This window comes from Lissotriton vulgaris, chromosome 10 (assembly GCF_964263255.1).
Source record: "Lissotriton vulgaris chromosome 10, aLisVul1.2, whole genome shotgun sequence".
In the NCBI taxonomy this organism is placed as follows: domain Eukaryota; kingdom Metazoa; phylum Chordata; class Amphibia; order Caudata; family Salamandridae; genus Lissotriton; species Lissotriton vulgaris.
Window position 1 is genome coordinate 263,490,660 of NC_141698.1, and position 21,802 is coordinate 263,512,461.

The 21,802-nt window shown below is 46.3% G+C and overlaps 1 protein-coding gene across 3 annotated transcripts in view; it reads right to left on the reverse strand.

Moving 5' to 3' along the window:
• The window catches only part of LOC147685087 (uncharacterized), a 201,009-nt gene that overhangs the window by 19,801 nt on the left and 159,406 nt on the right, over positions 1-21,802 (reverse strand). Inside the window, exon 5 of one of the 3 annotated variants that reach the window (XM_086940960.1) lies at positions 6,461-7,088. The exons of the other annotated variants lie outside the window; for them this stretch is intronic. The gene's annotated coding sequence lies outside the window, so the exon portion shown is untranslated. Of the gene's footprint in view, positions 1-6,460; positions 7,089-21,802 lie in introns of those variants that run through there. 3 annotated transcript variants of the gene reach the window in all.

The following is a 21,802-nucleotide window of genomic DNA, read 5'->3' on the forward strand; positions in this document are numbered from 1 at the left end:
GCGGTTCTTAACTTGTGTCAGGGAGTTCTCGACTAGTTTTGTTACAAAAAGATGTGGGTATGATTCGCTACCTGGTTTCAGGCCACTATTAATAATGAAACATTTCTCGAATCTTGAATAGAAGTCACTAGTATCTTCATCGTGTTTCTGTTTACAGGCTGAGATTGCGTCCCAGTCTTCCTTTTTAGTTGTCAATAACCTTGGCAAGACCTGTACTATTAAACCTGGTAACGCTTTAGCTTTTTCCCCAAGGCCTAGCCCTGGGGTACGACCTTTTTCCTCGTCTTCTATTTCAGTCCATATAATCTTTTTATCTCCCACCTCCCATTCTTTTTCCTTGAGTTTCTCGTAAATGCCGGTGGGCAGCAGTACTTTTAATAATTTCATAATATCCGTATACGTGTAATCTCCCATGAGTAACATGTCTTTAAGTTCTCGGTGAAAACCTGCAGGGTCTTTATCGTGACAGGGTACTAGTTTCTTCATTTCTAACAATTCTAACTTTGTTAAAGGTGTGTACACAAACACACGTTCCAAGGCGTTATTGGCATTCATAACTGGGTGTACTTCTCGTAAAGGATTCTGCCTGTCAAAATGAAACATTTTTCTTTCTGGGGGCGGAGCTGAAACATATTGTGGGCCTAAGAAAGCGTTATATTTGCGTCGTTGCTCTAGAATTATTTGAATTAATCTGGTACTTAGGCCGTTCCATCTATTCATAAGTAGCGCTTCTAATGTATCCGGTAAGAGACCTGGATCAGAATGTTGTTGTCTGTATAACGTGATGAGATGCTGAATCATGTATACACCGGCCAATTTCTGCTCGTCTGGGGAAAGGTTCAGAAATGTCTGTGCTACTGTATCATCATTATACGTGTTAGTATTGTCAGCCCATAGTACTGCTGACCGGGCTAGTTCTTGTTCATCCATAGAATCGAGTACATGGTACCCCATTCGTTCTTGAAGAATTTTATCGGTGCCTTGAAACAGATATTCAGGAGAACTCGGCTTTGATATGCCAGAGAGAAAAACTCTCTTGCTTTCTGGACGAATGCCTTTCCTAAGGTAATTTCCCTTACCTACATACGCTATCATTTCTTTAGTCGTGTCTGGTTCTTCAGGTCCGTCCTCCTCGGGGGAGTCATTCCTGTCCCTTTCCTTTTCTTTTTCTTTTTCGTGTATTTCTATTACTGCTTTTCTGATTTTCTTGTACATGCTTGTTATACAATTCAGTTTATCATGTTTTCCCTCGGCTATATTTTGACCCCACTTATTTAGTGCTTCCATCTCTTCCTGGTCTACTCCAGGCCTGTCTCGTTCTCTTATTAAGCAATTTATAAAGAAACGTAATATACAACCTTGAGTGTCAACTTTCTGGTGAGCCAGGGCCTCTTTAATACTTTCAGGATTTTCCCCAGTCTGGACAAAATGATATATTCTATCTAGGTGTTCAGTCATTCCTGGAAATAACACTAGGTAATCTGCAACTTTTCGTAAGCGTAGCGATGCTAACAGCATTCTATCGTCTTTACCGGGTACTGGATCATATCTGCAAATTGGAAGGGGATCTTTAAGCATGTCGAAACGTGGAGTTTGGGGTGTACGTTGCCTCATTACGTCCCTTAGGTTCAATCTATGTGTTGGCGGCGGAGTCTGGAGACCTCCTGTCGCACCTCCTGAGGCGGAGACTTGAAGATTGTGTGTCTGTGAAGTCGGTATCTGTACCTGAACTTGACTCCTACTAGGATCAGGCGCAAACGGATTTAGAATATTAATCTTAGATGTGGGAAGTGGTGGAGGTGGAGGAGCAGGTGGAGCAGACTGTCGAACGGGTGAACTTTGTTGCGGTGATGACTGGACATTGTCTTGGAGTATGTTGCCACCTCTGTCACCGTCAGTAGGCGGTACGTGGGCACGTGAATTGGTGTAAGCGGGAGCTACATCGTCTAGATAGGAAGCGAGAAATATGTCTTTGGTGGTTCTGTGATTTACTTTAGTCGGAACCAATGGTGGCGGCAGATCTTTCGGTATTTCTGAAGTGGCTTTAGGCAGACCCTCGGCCACAAAATACATGCCATTTGCAAGAGTGTTTCGCATGCGATCTACTTGTTCTGCTTTTACTCGGATCCCTTCATTACTAATTCGTTTTCTCGGACTCTATCCGACTCTTCTCTATGTCTGTCTTCTTTTCGGAGTGCTTTTTCGGCACGTTTATGCGATTCTTTTCGCCAAAATTCTATGGCGTCTTTCTGAGATTGTCTGGCTTTCTTTTTCCATAGCGCTTCTTCTACCTTCATGATGCACTCGGCATCCCATGTTCCTGTAACGGGCCATCTGTGTCTCTCGTCTAGGTGCTTGGTATAATCGGCCCATAAATCTAGATACAGTATGGCATCTAAGCCATGCTTATGGTACATAAAATTTCCTGGAGTGTCCCTAGGTGGGATAGGAATCTCTTCCTCTAGTATCCCTTTCCTAGTTCCAATCTGTCTTAATTTATTAAAAAACGGCATTCTGTTACTTGGTACTGGATACTCAACACTTGTTACTTACTCTGAACACAGCTAGTTACACAAAAACACAGTAATGTACATCAAACAATCACTCATACCACGACATTAATTACATGAAAACATTTTGAACACATATGACTACCCACAATACTAGATGTACTGCTAAACCGCACATATACACTGTTGGAGAACAGTGCAAGAACTTGAATAACTGATGCACTGCTAAACAGCACAGATACACTGTCTAAAACAGTGCAGACCGCGTTTGTGTACCCAAACCCGTCTTTACCGGATACATAATAATGCACCCGTCTAGATACGTCCCAGCAATGGTACTCACCGGGAAGCACGGAAACAGAAGGCCTCGGAAAACTCGACTGGACTGGACCGGGCTCGACTCGACTCGACACGTGGATACTTCGGAAACTGGTGGGCCTCTTGACACCTCGGACCTTGCTTCTTTCGGCTAGGCTCTGGTCGGGATCCTCCGCACTCCTCACCGCCTCGTTTGGGTGCTGATCGCAGTCTCCGTCACCTCCGTGGGCCAGAGGGAGATACAGGAAATCCTGCAGGTACGCGTAATTGTCCGTCTTGACTTATGGCAGGGGGCAAAGGTTGCAACGCACCAACCGGCGCGTGAGGTGGGGGAGGGGTCCCTATTCGGGCGCCAAAATAATGTGGTAAATATTTGATTTACCGTCCTAATTTCTATGCAGGTAAGTACTTAAACAAAAATAACTCAATCGGAAAGAAAGACGCAGAGTCCGTGGTGTTAGAGTTCTTAGGGGTTTTATTCCTTAAAAAGGAATGGTTCTAGAACTGGATATCGGATTCCTGACACCACTGGGGTTCAGGAAGGGATAGAGCATACTTTATTGACAAGACATAACTTTTATACTTAAATCATACAATAGATATCAATACAGGAGGCTTAACAGCTGAGTGAGACAAGATAAAAGCATACACGTGTTAGCAATACGTAATCAAAAAAGCGTGAACTAGGCGTGAACATAGAGAACGTCACAAGTAGGTGGGTACATAGCAGAATCTTGCAATGTCAGCAGAAATCTGAGATCTGGATGCGTGCGCAGCTGCATGACGTGTAATTGACGTGGAGCTGGAGGGCGCAGGGGACTTGACATTTGTAAATGTAAATGTAAATGTAAGGTGTTTTGTAGCGCGCTCAATTACTACCGGAGTATCCTGGCGCGAATGACCGCTGGGGAACCCGTCCTGGCTTTCCCTGTGAGATGGTCCCATGCTGGGTATCTCCAAGGTGAAGCCAGGCATCCCCGGCGTCTGTGGGGGGCCGTTGTAGAGATGAGGCAAGCTTAATGCCCAGAGTTACCGAGTGTGATCACTGCCCAAAGTGGGCACCGAGGCGAGAATTATCAGTCCGCTGACCCTGGTCCTCGACCCTGCCGCGTCGGGAATCGAACCCTGGTCCCGGGCCGTTCTCAGCCTCCGGGTCTGCCGCCTCTAACCAGTGAGCCACACCTCTCTACTAGTTACTAGTTACACTAGCGGAAAGAGACAGAAGTCTGGCATGTCAGATCAACTCGTACCTATATCATATCTGATATCTGATGTTTGGGAACCATAATATCTAGAGGGAAAGGTCTCTTGGGCAGAGGCTATTCTATACTAACTGTGAGTGCGTGCATAAGCGTCTACGTGTCTGCATGAGATGCGGGGGGCATGGGCCTACCATGGTAACAGGAGCTATGAATTACTTGCACGGAGACGGTGAGGCCGGGCCCTTTGCTCTGCAGCTGGAAAGATGTTTACTTGAACTAGTAGGCAGGAATGTATCTCTGAGGAGCGGAACAGATAATTCGAAGGTTGAATACAGTCTTGGCAGGCAGCAGGCTGGGCTAAGCGCCGTTAGCCGCACAGGGAGTAAGGCAGAGGTCACGGGTACAGAGGCAGCTCAGGCTGAGGCGTTCAGAGTCAGAAGGCAGGAAAAGGCTTGATGGCAGAATTCGGGGCCTACTTCGCCAGAGCTGAAAAACGTGTAGAGTACACTACATAAAGACGTTGGCACGGCATATTTAGGAACGGAATATTCAATCCATTCAGGGTGGATCTAAAAGAGGACATGTTAACGTTGGACGCAAATGTATTTGCGTCTTCATAGCTGGCACAGGAGGGAAGTTACATGCACTTTAAGCTCGTACATGGAGACGGTGGGGTACACGTTAGGGAACATTTCTTGACCATAAAATTTATATTTCCTCAAAGCAACATACGAAAGCCAAATGCTGTGTCTGTCTCTGTTGACGATTGGGTAAGTCGTCTACATGTACGCAGAAGTTTGAAAAAAAGTCACTTGCCTCCTAGTCCTGTAGCCATCAAGACCTACTCAACTTTTGCTGCTGTTTCCGACCTCTGGCAGCCATGTTGCCAGGAAGCGAAGGTGACCAGGCCCCAGCCTTCTTGCCAGAGGAACTGGAGTTGCTGGCAATGGAGGTTTTGTCCATGAACAGCCAGCTGTATGACTCACCAGAGGAGCAGTGTCAGGATCCCAGCTGGGTTACGCTCTCTGCCCGTCATGCACAATCGACCTGCATGACAAGGCAAGAGACTACATTTCCCTAGACCCCACACAAGTGACGTCGCGTTACAGAAAAATGTCAACGGCCGCTGCTGCAGAACGCTGCCGATTATTCTTCCTGTATACCAGATGTCGGACTCCTCGTTTTAGACTCCTGTTGCTTTGGGGACAGTGATCGTGCAATCTTGTCTCCATGCTGACCGCCCGCCTGACTTGACTTTTTTTGTAACGGTGCCGGGTGCATCGTTGTGGCTCGGACTCCCCTGTTGGCTGAGACATGCGGATCTCGCAGTCTCGTGCAGGGGGGCTTACGGAAGCACCAGTGTCTTTTTTCTCGGCTTCCATATCCCGCCCAGGCCAGCGAGGTGGTGAGTACTTTGTGTGTCTTGCTCAGACTTCCCTGTTGGGTGAGACGCGCGCAACTGCAGTCTCTTGTGGGGGAGTAGAGGTGCCTTTAAGGGCACAAGGATTGCTTTACTTCTCTGTTGGAGAAACCTTACGTTTCCTAGGTTTCATGCAGGGAAAGTAATGCGCCCAAGTTATGAAGGAAGAACTGAACACATATGAGTTTGTTGTAATTGGCATGCTGGCAAATAATCTAAAACCAGTGCAAGACTGTATAAGAGAAGTGCCTACTCCTTGATCAAGTTTGTGATAACAGTTATCATATTTAAAGAGTCAAATAGAAATTCTTCGCCTATTTTCATGGTTTTGTTTTGGTTTCTTTTCTTCCAAGTGTTGTCTGAAGAGAGCTATTACGAAGAGGGTAGATCCAGGCTATATGGAACATAGAAAGTTGGCCCTGGTAGGTGTTTGATCGATACCTACAATAGGATGTATGTAACAGTCTTGAGGTGATGTAAGGCATAGGATATGTATCATCCATAACATTGTTTTGTTGTTTTCTCTTTTGCCTAGACTTTGTTCCGATTCAGCCATCACCCTGTGCTCTCTTCTGATGTTACAGTCCTTTATTTCAGGTAGGGGTTTGTGGTATAGAAGAGAAATCTGTTACGTAAAACAAATGTTGACATATAGTACATTTGGAGGTCTTACGTTGTTTTATTGTTTCCATCACAGATCTCCTTCACTGCTGTCCCTACCCTTTTCTTCCCCCGCTCAATTACCTCAAAAGTCTGTGTGCCTTTAAGAGTCCAGACTTGGGGTGGTTTAGAGGTGGGCCCCCTTTGAGCATCAGCACGATCCCGAGGAAGCGGAAGCGGAAGCGGAAGCAGGAGCGCGACAAGCAGGTACATGTTTGAAATGTATTTGTAAATCTGTCTGTTTCGTTTTCAAAAACATTGGCTAGAATCTCCCTTTGAGTTCCTGAGTGAAGTTTAAGGATTGAAGTGGTGTCATTTCTTTTTTTCATCACATAGAACAATGATGGTCTGAATTTTTAAGTACTTTATGATCACAGAAAACAACAGGTTCAGATTCTGAAGCAAGTTTATTTAGACATTGTTCCATAAAACATTCTAAAGAAACCCCACTTAACAAAACATTTAAAACATTTAAAAGGACCCCCCTCCTGGCTACCCTCACCCTGACTCACTACATTTCATTATTAAACCTTTCTTTAACAATTCGTAAAAACGAGCAATCCAACTGCCACATCGAAATAACTCATTTCGGACAATATTTCCACGGCTTTACTCCTATGGAGAGCATCATATTTAAAAAATAGAGTGTTTAAAAACTTGATTCGATTTGCAAAATAAAATACGCAATCCATAAGAATGTGTGTAAGGGTACATTTAAATTTCAAGGGGCAGTGGCAGAGACCACTATTATTCTGCACCCTAATCCTGTTTGGGCGGGATGAGTAGATTGGATCGCATCCCACCCTAGCCCTTAATATTTCATTCCTCAATCCTGGGTCTGGTAACCATGATAGATAGGAGAAAACACTATCCTGCCCAATGTAGCAATCAAGAGGCTAATGGATGATCTCTTCTTTAGATACAGCAGGTTGATCCATTCAGATGCCGTAGAAACAGATTCCCTGTGTGCTTGTTTGCCTCGAAAGGGGAGAAAACGACAGTATTAGTATGTGGTGTGTGTTTTAAGCCCTACATTTTATTTGGTGTACATTGTGAGTGATATCTATGTATATGTATGAATTTCATGTAAAATGTTGACATTTCACATATTTTATTTCCAAATGTACATATGTACGTATTTTTTTACATATCAAATACAAATGACATTTGCCATGTGTATTATCCCACAAACCACTCAGCCTAGAGCAAGTGTTTCCAACCAGCCGTTTGGGAGCTACCAGTAGCTCCCAGACACCTTCAGGTAGGCTCACAGCCTTGAGTTCTTTTTCAAATGAGCACAAGGTCATATTTTTATTTCAAAGTTAAGGGAAGGCTGTGTTCATGTGACATCATGATCATCAGGCTGCAGATAGCAGGGCCTAACAATGAGCAGCATCAGCTTGATTTGAGGGCCGGGCTGGGGCTGAGTCACAGAGGTGAACAACTAAAGCACTAAGGAATTTAACCCTTATGAACATTTCATATTATCTAAAAATTGGAGTTGTGAACAAAATGATGCTTCTGAATGTTTTTAATTGGAAGAAAAATTAAATGGAGAGTTACCTTAATTATTGAGTTAACACGTTATTTCTATTTTCTTCCATTTTAAAGGCATTTACAGACAGCAGGCAGTAAACACAGTGCCATATGTATATAGTAAAAATAAAACCCTCTTTTCCATGAGAGAAATTTTAAGTTCTTAAAAATGATCCATGATATGAAGTGGTATAATATGTATCTGCAATTTTAATTTCTCCAAATTAAAAAGAACATACAATGGTATGTTTGTGTCATTCATTTAACAGTGCCACATATGACGAAAGGTATGTCGTGTGCTGCAAGTACCTATGACACAAGCACTCAGTCACCCGCGCAAATATATCCCTTTCATACGCACACATGTCCATGCATCCCCAAACACCAGGCTCTCATTGAGACACATTGCAGCCCTTTCATAGTGCCCTTAGTCTTAGCATTTAGTTCAAACAATACAACATTGCTCTACGGACACTAGGCTTCAAGTAAATTTAGCTGGGCTTAGGGGTGTCTGGTTACAATGCGCAAGTGTTTAGCCTTCAGTATTTCACAATGATGTTCACTGAGGAGCAGTAGTTCTCAATACAGAAAAGGTTGGAGTACTAGATGATGTTTCTGGCTTGGATTATTGATTTCAGGAATTGACAAGGGATAAGGGTAGTCAAGAGGTTACAACAAAAGTATTCTTTATTATTTATTTTGGCAGAATGAAAAAAATAATATTTTTGTAGTAATTTGGGACTAATGCTTGTGACTGATGTAGTAAAGTTGTGTTACATCAATACGTACAAACAACAAGCTTCAAAACAATTGATTTTATCATTCATTTCTTGTATCCATACAGTTCAGCGTCCATCAGAAAAAGAAATTTCAAAGCCTATCTCAAAGAAGGTGCGGACCCTGGGGGTCTACAAGCGGTGCAGCATTCATTGTCGGAAGAGGTTACATAAGTTATCAAAAGTCCAGATGGGGGCGTGGCTTGCCTGCACCTATGAGGCTGCCCGTGGTTAGAGCTCTGAGCCCCGCCGCAACAATAACCCCCTTTATCCGCTGAAATAATCCGTTGCCAGTGCCCTGATTCTAGCGACCGGGTTGCTCACAGCGTCCTGCCACTCTGGCCGCTAAAACGAAATTAATCGGCGGCCGGAGTGCTGAGATCTTGTTACCGCTATCCAGACCCGCAGCGAAGATAGGCAAGTCAGCCGTGACGTCGCACGGTGCTCCGTGGCGGATTATAGACTGTGTCCCTGTGCGAAAGCAGCGGCTGCATTGGCTGCATTCCACTGCGTCAGGGGGTGATATAGATCAAGAGACCCTCGAGGCCCCATCTTTCTGACTGGATTCACGGCGCTGATACCGAGTATTGCTGGCTAGAGGTACGTCAGACACTGCGTGCGCGGGCCTGAGGGCTGGGACTTGGGCCGATCGTGCCGAGGGGGCAAGGTGAGTGCCGGGGACCAGATCCACGTTCCCGGCGACCCCCCCCCCCTCCCCCCCCCGGTGCTCCACATTTGTGATCTGGCACACAGGCAACTCCCTGACATTTCGTGAAGTTCCCCTGTCTGAAGGGAGCGGAGGGCGCCTGGCGGATATTTCATACTCTCTGCTAGGAGCATTTATCGGACTGTGACTGGAGGAGGCCCTCCTGGTGTGAAGCAGCAAACAGTGGGGTGATGGTTCTTTGGGCCTCATAGGAATTAGAGTCCTGCTTTCTTGGCTCTCTCCCCCCTCCTCCCGCCATTTGGGGCGCCGCCGGGGCTCATGATCTTAGTCTTAGATACTGGGCTCCACTGACTATTTCATTGATCTAGGTGTCCTGTGCGACAAGGAGGGCAGAAGTTGCCGCACACATATCTGACTCTCATTATAACCCTTGGGATGGCAAACATGGTGGCGGCAAACAGTATCAAGCAGCCCCTGGCTGCACGACTTGCCAGGTTTGCGCACAAAAGATCGGAGGGTCTGGAGGGGCAAAAGAGCTTGCTGGATGCAAAACATCAGTCGGAAGAGACCGCCTTGACCTTGGCTGATGTAATGGAGGCCTTTTCGGGGGTTCGCATGTTGCTTGATGAGAAAATTGACACTGTTACCACCGAAATTACCTTGATTCGAGCAGACCTCAGAAACATGGGAGACAGGGTCAAGACGAACGAGGGTTCCATCTCCACCCTTCAGCAATCCATGAAAGCGATGGACAACACCATTAGGCGCCTTCAAGCACAGACCTCAGATCTAGCGGCCAAGTTGGAAGATTATGAGGGGAGGGCATAACGCAACAATGTGCAGATTTTGGGAGTCCCGGAATGGGCAGAGGGACAGGCTGTGGACCACTATGTGGAAGACCCCATTCAGAACCATCTGCAACCCCGTTCCTTGTCCCAATTCTTCTCTGTGGAACGTGCTCATAGGGTCCCTGGAGGCCCCCCGAAGCCAGGCGCCCTGCCGCGTACCCTCTTGGCCCGGATCTTCAATTTCCGTGACAGGGATGCCATTATCCAGGCAGCAAGAACTGCTCCACCACTCAAGATTGATAACTCTACCATAATTAATTAATTAATTGTGGGTTTGTAATGCGCTAGAATCGACTCCCGAAGGAGTATCTCTTTGCAGTAGACCGCTGGGGAACCCGTCCTGGCTTTCCCTGTGAGATAGTCCCTACTGGGTTTCTCCAAGGTGAAACCAGGCATCCCCGGCTTATGTGGGGGGGCCGTTGTGGAGATGAGGTAAGCTAATGCCCAGAGTTGCCGAGTGTGATCCCTGGTTAAAGTAGGCACCGAGATGAGAATTATCGAGTCTGCTGACCCTGGTCCACGACCCTGCCGCATCGGGAATTGAACCCTGGTCCCGGGCTGTCCTCTGCTCTCGGGTCTGCCGCCTCTAATCAGTGAGCCACACCACTCCACATAACCTTCTTCCCCGACTTCACTTACAAGGTACAACTTCAACGCTGATCTTTCCTGGAGGTCAAACGTGCTCTTCGTGGCCACAACTTGAAATGCGCCATGCTGTTCCCTGCTAAGCTCCATGTGCAAGATGGCGGGAAGATGTGGTTTTTCCAAACCCGGAAGACGCTTAGGCCTGGCTGGAAGGCTGGAGAGCTGCTGGGGCACAGAAGCGTGCCTCCCCATCTATCGACTCTCGCTCCGAGACAGTATGAAACCCCTGTGACCGGGTTGATGCAAACAATAGCTACAGTCTGGTGGCATTGTGGGCTCTGTGGTGTGATGCTGTGAGAATTCAGGTGGGCAGCGGCCTGACTTGGTGCTGTGACACGTGGCAAACGGCTGGACAAACTGCAGTTTTATTTGAATGACAAGTTTGTATTGTTCCTCTTTTAAACTCTATTGAACACAATCCGAGGGTTGGTGGGGCGAGGGTCGGGGACTTGGGGTTGCTATGCGAAGTTGAGTAGCTCTGTTGAGAAATCCGTTTGATTATTTGTTTTCGGGCAAAGCTTGGATTTTATTTTTTGGGGGCCACAGATTGTTCTTCATGGGCGGCACTATTGGGTTGTCTGGGATGAGTAGAGTTCCCCTCTATATAGTTCTCTGGGGCTTGGGGGTACAAGCGCTCTGCATTTTTGGGGGGTGGGCAGTTCCAAGTCCACGATGCAGGGAGGGAGGGTGGGGGTATTTCTTGTGTAGTTCTAGGGGTTTCTTTTATGTGTGTTTATTTTATTTTTTGTGTAGTGACTATTCAATGGATGTTGTCAAAAGTCTCAGATGCACCGGGATCCATTTCCCATCTTAGGTTGTTGATCCTAGCATTGGACTTACATTTATTATAGGAGTATGTGACCAATTTGGCTCAAAGTGCATATTACATAGGTTGGGGTTCCTTTTGGAGCGAATGTATGCCAGATCAAGAATGCTCGTTATCTGTGTCAGGGGCCGGGGACCCTACCTATGGCCCGGCAAGAATGAGTGTTGACGAGTGTGTGGGTCCTCTGTTGGGTTGCCTCATACTTTTCTCCTGGAACATTAATGGTCTGGGGGACCGAATACAGAGAGGTGTAGTGTTACAATATCTTAAAAGCCTCACTCCAGACCTGGTGCTTCTCCAAGAAACTAATATCCAGTGCGCTCAATAGATGGGGTTAGAGGCTCATAGCACATGCAGGCTATACCCAAGGATCTAGGGGTGTGGGAATCCTAGGGCGCAACTCCCTTCCTTTTCAGGTTCAAACTGTCACCCGTGACCCTTCGGGACGGTTTGTTTTGGTTTCCGGGAAGTGGGAAGGTAGATCTCTTAACGTCACGTCGCTATATATTCCTCCACGGTTGCACGCTACCACCCTGAATGACTTGGGTGTGCATCTGTTGCGCTTACCTGAAGGGGATATCCTCTTGGGGGGGAGATTGCAATGCTGCTTTAGATGGGAGGTTAGATCGCCAGCCCCCTAGAGCAGGCGAATCATCGGGTTGTCTGCTCTCTGATTTTTTGAGGGCTCTTGGCCTTATAGATGTCTGACGGGTTTGTAATCCCAGTGAGAAACAATATATCTTTCACTCCGGTGCACACAGTAGTCTTTCGCGAATTGATTATCTTTTTTGTAAGGCTGCGCAGCTGCCCCTGTTTGATAAGATGTCTATACTCCCTAGGGGCATCTCTGATCACTCACCTATGGTGACTTGTAATAGTGGCATGCCCCCATCGGGCCGAAGAGAGATGGTTATTCATCCCTGGTATCTCAAAATTCCTGAGATACGCACCGTAGTAACTGAGGCCACTCGGCTCTATTTTGAAGTCAATGTAGGCTCGGTTCAGTCTGACGTAGTACTGTGGGAAGCATTTAAGACCGTGATAGGCAGATTTGGGGTAGCGGCAGTGGCCGGGCAAAGGAAAGAAATATCAAAACAACTGAAGGGTATAGAAGGCGAGATTTCGGCCCTTGAACAGGAGCTAGTCTCGGGGGGATCACCGGATACTTCACATCAATTGGCCGTCAAACAAAAAGAATACCGAGATGTTACAGGGGATGCCGCTAAGACTTATTATAAGGCCACTCAGAATAGGATCAATGATATTGGTGACCAGCCAAGTAAGTTGCTTTCTTGGCTTGACAAAAGAGATCTGGCGAGTAGGTGGGTGGCAGAAATCGTAGACGATAAATCTGTCCGTCACCATGATAAAGCTGGCATCGCAGGCGCCTTTGCTACTTATTTTAGTTGTGTTTATTCTCCGAATGCCACCTCCACACAGGAGGAGGTTGCAGAGTTGCTCGCCATGCTACCACTGCCATGTCTAGACCCACAAGAGGTAGCAGAACTGGACGGAGCATTAACATCCGAGGAAATCACCAAAGCGATTTCCTCCTTGCAGTCTGGGAAAGCTGTGGGTCCGAGTGGCCTCCCAATTGAATTTTACAAATCCGTGGCTTTGTTCATTGCCCCTCATTTGCAACATATGTATGATGCTAGTGTACAGGAGGGCATTTTCCCACCCATGCAACGTTTAGCCAATATACTGGCACATGCATCGAAGCTTTTTGCGATTCGCAAAAATCGTCCGTTTGCGATTGCAAAATTAGCTTTTGCAATGCAGCACATGTCAAGGCCCTCACAATTTGAGTTTTTGCAATTAATTGCAAGTTCTCAAATTGCGATTGCATTTAAGGAATCGCAAATTGAGATTCCTTAAATGCAATGCATTAAAGTAAAACAATTAGCTATTTCGCTAATAGGGGGCGCAAATTACCATGAAGTTGAACTTCACGGTAATTTGCAAAAACTTTGAAATTGCACTAAAGTGCATTTTTCCAAGTTCCACTTTACACACACACACACACGCCCTTGGGGCATGTGTGTGTGAAAGATCTACTCATATGCAGATTTCAGGGGTGCAACAGGGGGTTCTTTTGACACCCTGGTACCGTTGAAATTGTATTCTCAATTTGTGATTCTGTAATTGAGAATCACAAATTGAGAATGTCTTCCCATTTATTCCTATGGGCCTCCAGGCCCATTGGAATGAATGGGGAGGTATTCCTTTATTGGGACTCGCAATTTGCGAGGCGTAATTAAGGAATGTTTAGAAATTGCTATTTTTTAAGTGATTTCGACATGCATAGGCTTTTGCGATTCCTTAAAAATCGCAATTAGGAAATCGCAAAAGCCAACATTGATGCATGTGCCTGATAGTCATTATTCACAAAATAGGGAAACCTCCAGATCAATCTTCTTCCTACCGGCCCATATCCCTCCTTGACCCTGAGGTAAAAATCCTGTCCAACGCCTCTCGCCCTTTCTTTCTAAGCTGATTCACCCGGACCAGTCCAGCTTCATGCCAACCAAAACACAGTCCTTAATCTTAGCCCCTTATTTGGGGTCTTGGGACGGGCCTCTACCATCCAGGAAGACTCAGTTATCATGTCCTTAGATGCCAAGATGGCATTCAACATGATTGAATGACCGTTCCTCTTCGCAGCGTTGAAACAGTATGGATTTGAAGACCGATTCATGGCTTAGATGCACCTCCTCTATTCGAAACCTTTGGCGAGAGTGGCAGTTAATGGGTGTAGATCGGCAGTTTTTTAATTGAGACGCGGTACATGGCAGGGCTGCCCATTGTCCCCACTATTGTTTGCCCTGGCGCTCGAACCTCTTGCTATATGGCTTAGGGGGGGACCCTTGGATTTGAGGGCTCAACTGGTTGCCAGATTGGATGGATAAAGTTTCCTTCTACGCAGATGATATTTTACTTTACCTTGACAATCCCCAATCTTCTATGCATGAAGTGCTTCATGTCTTTACCCTTTTTAAAAAATATTCTGGCTATACAATCAATTGGGATAAATCCCTTGTATATGTTTTGAGTGGCCGACCACTGATTCTTCCACCGAGTTGTGGTGGTAAAATTGTCAATGACGGTTTCCGATATTTGGGAATCTACGCCACGACCGATGAGGCAGGTTTTTTTTCAACGGACCTGCTCCCTCCCCTTCAGCGTCTCAGGGCAGATGTGCAACAGTGAAGGACTCTTCCTCTCAAGCTTTTGGGGAGAGCAGCACTTTATAAAATGAGGGCGCTCCCTTGTTTTCTCTATGCGTTGCAAAATACACCATATTTGGTCCCGTCCCGGCTCATTATTTTAACTCTGTCAAGTCTGAAGTCCGTAACCTTTTGTGGAATAATGGTACGCCTCGAATTTCCTATGCCAAACTTATTCGGAGCTGGTACAACGGCGCTATTGCCCTGCCGTTCATCAAGTCCTATTACTGGACTTCGCAGTTAGTTGTACTTAACCATTGGATGCACCGACCAATAGACGACCCAGCATATTGAATGGATAGACATAATTTGCTTCTGGGGATATACTTAAGAGCGCCATATGGGGGGAGGGGGTAAAAATTAGAGCCCAAATTTACTCCGACTTCCACGATGGTCTAAGTCTGGCATAAGGCAAATTTGGCACTGGGATGGAAGGGTACAATCATGCAGTCGACTCCATTACTTGACTACTTTTGCCTGAATGTACTCCGGCTGCAACCTGGATTTGATAAATGGGGCTTGATAGGCTTGTCTAGGGTGGGAGACTTGTGGGTGAAGGCTAATGTGGTATCTTTCAGTGATTTGCAACAACAGTACCAACTGAGTGATGGGGAGACATTCCGCTATCTGCAGGTACGGAGTGTGTTGACTAAGGTTCTCCCTAGAGGTGAGGACCTGCCGGCATCTTCTCCTTTGGAGGACAGGTTATTGGATGATTATCTCCCTAAGAAGGCCATATCTCTCACATACCATAAGATTCTCAGCAACTCACCGACCCCCTCGATAAAGTCTGTACAAAGTGGTGCTCTGATGTGGGTGAGATAACAGAGGAGGAGTGGAGGGAAGCTCTGGCATCGCCCCGGGAGATTGCAATTTGTTCCCGCTTTAAATTGGTTCAACTCAAATTGTTGCATAGGGCCTATTATATGAGCTCTGGGCTGGTAAAGAGGGGTCTTCTAGTATCTCCAGTTTGTCCCCATGGTCAGATCGGCACATATCTACACCAATGGTGGGATGGCCCAGTTCTTCAGGGCTATTGGGTTGAAGTCATCGCTGTAATGTCTCATATTTGCTGAAAAGTAGTGGAAGCCACTCCGAAATTGTGCCTCCTGAACATCTGGGACGCCACAGATTTATCTAGGCCAGAGCGCAAATGGGTCACCTTGGGTTGCATGGTTGCAAAACGCAATATTGCTAGAGCCTGGAAGGGAGGGGTTGCTTTGTCGTGTGCTGACTGAGAGTCCGACATGGATTGGTGCATGCAAGCTGAGCGAGTGGTGTATGAAAGTAGAGGATGCCCGGGTAAATGGGCGAAAATCTGGGTCCCCTGGAATAAGAGCAGCAGCTGGCTATGTTCTCCTTTTGCGGATACCTCCCCGTTTAATGCCGATGTAATTGTGCGCCGAAAGACTGTCTATGACTAAGTACCCTTTAATCGGACTCCATTTGAATGCAATTTTGAGACTGCTTTGAATTATTTGGGTTGACGACTTTTCATTTATTGTACATTGTGCATATCAGATGTTGGTTTATTTTGCATTTTGGTTGTTTATTGTAATGTCTTTTGATTTGTTTTTTCTTTACAATAAACAGATTTATAAAAATAAAAAAATCCAGATATGCCAGTCCTCCCAATTTGGGAAGCGTGGTTGCTGCACCCTGACTCCCCCCTAATGGCCTGCATACTTGCGGAGGCTTCTCTGGAGCTTGTTGGGCAGTTGAGCGCCCAACAGCAGGATCAAGGGGGTAGGTTCTAGTTTGAGTTTACTATGTTAAGTAACTAATATATTTTACAGCAATTAATTTTGCGATCAACATTAAGGTTGACACATGTCCAACACACAAGAAGAGTTCTTCAAAGTGTAATTTTTGCACAAGGTGTATGATGATGTGTTTTGTATATGCATTTGTGGAATAGGAAACCACCTAATTTCTGTTTACTACCAAAGGACTGGTTTCAGCAGGCACATGCCTGCCTAACCAACAAATATACATCAGGTTGTTTGATGTTATAAGGGACAGTTGTGTCAAACAGGACACTAGTGTTTATTGTGTCAGGTGTAATGCTCCGTGACTGATGTAAGGTTAGCCCTATTACAAGTGACATAGCATAAAATGCACTTATGATACAGTGGACGTTTCAAGCGTCACATTGGTAAGTTGGTGTTATACACAAACAGGAGTGAGCAAGTGAGCCAAAAAGACTAGTAACAGCAGAGTAAATCGCTACATTTTAGATTAAAAAAATATCTCAAACATGTTTTGATTACAAAATACAATTTCATTCATGTTTAAAGTGACAGATTTGCACAATGTCTTACTCCTTCACAAATGTGCAAGTAAGCCAGGCTATTTTGGGGAAAATAATTGTGATAGGAATACCAATCAATCAATCAAATAACTTTATTCGGTTTACAGCTGTACAACTATAAAAGGTCACATGTTTAAAACAATAATAAATATTTCATAAAACCATTAAACAATTCATTACATACCAACACCAATTTGTAAATATAGTGCACAGCAAAATGTTTAGTCCCCTGAAATCAAGAATTCAGATAAACCAGTGATTAGATAGCGCCCAAGATCCTGGCGGTAATTAAATCACATACAGGGGACTAAATTGTTAAGTAACCCTCAAAACTGCTTCCATCTATTCAGAAGTAGCTCTACATTTTACAGCAGATTTAAGAAAATGAAGAACAAACAGGACAGAATCTTCGTGCAGCAACTGTAAATAAATAAGAGCTGGACGAGCCTGCCTGAATTTCAACCTCCTTAAAAGCAGAACGATAAACATTTTACGGGGATCAAATAAAACCTACAAAAGAATAGAAAATGAAGCAAATCCTGTGGAGACACACTGTTGCAGCCACAGGATGCTAAAATCTGTCCTGTGGTGCACCCCCTGGGAGAGGCCAACAGGAAGTGAGAAAAACAGAGGCAAACCTAGTCAGCAAAAAACGATCATATGTGCAAAAAAAACCAGGAGATAAGGCTCGGTTGATAATGTTGTTTTCAAAGCTAACATTTTTTGAACGCTGGGTTTCTGCAGTTCCAGCTCTTCCCTCTCCAGTTTCCTCAAACTAAAGAAGGACTCCTTGACCCAAGCCTTTTTTTATACCATTTCGGGGTTGGAGTATAGTTCTACAATGCCCAATCTTTCAAAACTAGTCTTTATATAACTAAGCCTTGGTATACGTTGCAAGTAATCAAGGGACATACACTCTTTCAGTATCAACTTGGTCAATAACAGTTCATCATTCTGCCATATTTTCAGACAATAGGTTAGTGGACGGAGAGCCAAGGTGATGCTCAAATATGGGACCCCCAGTTCTTCCTGCACAACCATGTTTGAAGTTCCGATTGGCACACCCAATAAACGCCTCATGAATGTGTTCTCGGCCACTTGCAAATCTTCCAGAACTGCATGCCCCCAAATTTCACTGCCATAAGAGGCTATTGTGACACATTTAGCATGGTATACCTTCAAAAGTGCCCCTATAGATATTTTGCCTATTTTAGTAGTTAAATTAGAAATGGCCGTATTTGCCCGCACCAGTCGCCACTCTTTCTCTGTTTTAGTGGCCCCAGTTCTGATGTTCATCCAAGGTGACTCCCAGGTATGAGAAAACCTCAGTGCGGGAAACATTTGTGGTACCTACCCTGAACTAGAAAGTCTTTTTTGTATGAAGGCCCATCTGCATCACAGAGGATTTCAAATCATTTATATCTAGATCCCAATCCCTCATGAAAGCAGAGGAGTCAAGCAGGGTTTTTAGCCCACTAGCGAACCTAAATAGAAGAACCACGTCATCCGCATACAGTAAAACCGGCAGACCACAACGGCCTGCCGGTTTTACTGTATGCGTAAAACGACGGCCTGCGGATAATCAACCCTTGTGGCTTGTGATACGTTGTCTAAGTCATTGATATATAAGTTAAACAAAAAGAGGGCCAAGATACATCACTGTCGAACACCTCACTTAATGGCCAAAGTGCGCCAAACTCTTAGATCCTATGAAAATCTAACCTGCGCCCTGGTTGCTTGGTGAAGATTTTCTAAAAAAAAGACAATATTGTCATCTACCCCAATAGCAAGCATGAACAGCCAAAGTTTACCCCTGTTCACGCGATCAAACATGGAAGACAAGTCCATGAATGCTTGATAGATCGTACCAGGACAGGCAACCATGTTTTTGCTCAGGATCATGGACAGATTAAGACAGTGGGCTGTAGTTGACTTTCCAGGACAGAACCCGCACTGAATCTACACTACTATAATAAAGCAGAAACTTTCAGGCTTTGAGGCGGGTAAACTCGGGAACCACTGCGCCAATCTACACACCCGATACACTGTTGAAATCGGCAGGGTGTGTAGATGGTTATAGGCTACGTAAATTTAAAAAATAAACGTTATTTAAAATTTTAGATTAAAAAAAAGGAAGTCCCTCAAAAGAAGCGCCGGCCGCGACGTGCGTGGTCACGTTAGGAGCACGGGGAGGAGCGGCGTCCGAGGAGCGGCGGACATGGCACGGGGGAGGAGCAGTGACGTCAGGAGCAGAGGACCGGCGGCGGAGGAGGAGCGGCGGACATGGCACAGGGGAGGAGCAGTGGTGCGAGCGGACAGGTGGGAGCAGCGCCGGCGGAGGTAAGGGCACTCATGTAGGGGCAGGCGGGGGACGGGCCAGACCGGGCCGGGCGGGGGACGGGACGGGACGGGACGGGCCGGGCGGGGGACGGGACGGGACTGGCCGGGCGGGGGACGGGACGGGACGGGACGGGACTGGCCGGGCGGGGGATGGGACGGGCGGGCGGCGGGCGGGGAAGCCTGAGTACAAGAAACAGGACGCAAACCGTGCACTACAAATGTCAGACAAACGGTGCATTACAGGAGGAAAAGGAGGAAAAAGTGACGTGTAGCAAGAGGGGTTTTAACCTGCGTCCCTTGGGTGGAGTGGAGGGAAGGGGTTGGATAACGTGTGCACGAGGAAAAAGTGACGTGTGCAGGGTACAAAAGTGGGGCGGGCGGGGGCCCTGAAGCAAAGTAAATTACAGGAGAAAAAGTGACGTCTCCAGGATACAAAAGCGCGGCGGGAGGGGGCCCTGAAGCCTAATTGCTCCCGGGCAACGTCGGGACGGGCTGTTAGTATCTGATAAAATGGCATGTTCCTCTGTTCAAGTTGTCAACCTCTCCAAGAGCACTCGACCCACCACCTTGTCAACCGACTCCAAAAGGAAATTGGTCTATAACTCTGTACTTTCATGGTTGCCTTTTTTTAACACTGATTCAGAAAGGGGGGTGGTGATGAACAGAGTGTCTGAATTAAGCAGACCACTCTTACCCAGTCCAAAGATCAGGGCTTGATCCATCACCGTTTTTTAGCTCACTGCACCATCCCAGCTCAGAACCTGGCTACATTTAAATTAGTCTGTTCCTGTCCCAGTGCATGATGGGAACAGGGCAAACCAAACTACCAAGCCAATTCTTATACTGGGAAGGAAACAAGCTACCGGGGACCGGTTTTCTGGCATTTCAGCCATCGTCGGCCCGGCTTGCTTGAATCCTGATGGTGCAATGAGCAAGGGACTCACATCTGAGTATACCCTTCCACGCTTATGGTGGACAAAATGATTCAGAAAGGGGGGGTGGTGATGAACAGAGTGTCTGAATTAAGCAGACCACTCTTACCCAGTCCAAAGATCAGGGCTTGATCCATCACCGTTTTTTAGCTCACTGCACCATCCCAGCTCAGAACCTGGCTACAGGCTAATTAGTCTGTTCCTGTCCCAGTGCATGATGGGAACAGGGCAAACCAAACTACCAAGCCAATTCTTATACTGGGAAGGAAACAAGCTACCGGGGACCGGTTTTCTGGCATTTCAGCCATCGTCAGCCCGGCTTGCTTGAATCCTGATGGTGCAATGAGCAAGGGACTCACATCTGAGTATACCCTTCCACGCTTATGGTGGACAAAATGATTCAGAAAGGGGGGGTGGTGATGAACAGAGTGTCTGAATTAAGCAGACCACTCTTACCCAGTCCAAAGATCAGGGCTTGATCCATCACCGTTTTTTAGCTCACTGCACCATCCCAGCTCAGAACCTGGCTACAGGCTAATTAGTCTGTTCCTGTCCCAGTGCATGATGGGAACAGGGCAAACCAAACTACCAAGCCAATTCTTATACTGGGAAGGAAACAAGCTACCGGGGACCGGTTTCTGGCATTTCAGCCGTCGTCGCCCCGGCTTCCTTGAATCCTGATGGTGCAATGAGCAAGGGACTCACATCTGAGTATACCCTTCCACGCTTATGGTGGACAAAATGATTCAGAAAGGGGGGGTGGTGATGAACAGAGTGTCTGAATTAAGCAGACCACTCTTACCCAGTCCAAAGATCAGGGCTTGATCCCTCACCGTTTTTTAGCTCACTGCACCATCCCAGCTCAGAACCTGGCTACATGCAAATTAGTCGGTTCCTGTCCCAGTGCATGATGGGAACAGGGCAAACCAAACTACCAAGCCAATTCTTATACTGGGAAGGAAACAAGCTACCGGGGACCGGTTTCTGGCATTTCAGCCGTCGTCAGCCCGGCTTGCTTGAATCCTGATGGTGCAATGAGCAAGGGACTCACATCTGAGCATACCCTTCCACGCTTATGGTGGACAAAATGATTCAGAAAGGGGGGGTGGTGATGAACAGAGTGTCTGAATTAAGCAGACCACTCTTACCCAGTCCAAAGATCAGGGCTTGATCCATCACCGTTTTTTAGCTCACTGCACCGTCCCAGCTCAGAACCTGGCTACATGCAAATTAGTCTGTTCCTGTCCCAGTGCATGATGGGAACAGGGCAAACCAAACTACCAAGCCAATTCTTATACTGGAAAGGAAACAAGCTACCGGGGACCGGTTTCTGGCATTTCAGCCGTCGTCGGCCCGGCTTGCTTGAATCCTGATGGTGCAATGAGCAAGGGACTCACATCTGAGTATACCCTTCCACGCTTATGGTGGACAAAATGATTCAGAAAAGGGGGGTGGTGATGAACAGAGTGTCTGAATTAAGCAGACCACTCTTACCCAGTCCAAAGATCAGGGCTTGATCCATCACCGTTTTCTGAATCGTTTTTGGCCACTATAGGTGAGGCAGGGTATACTCAGACATGAGTC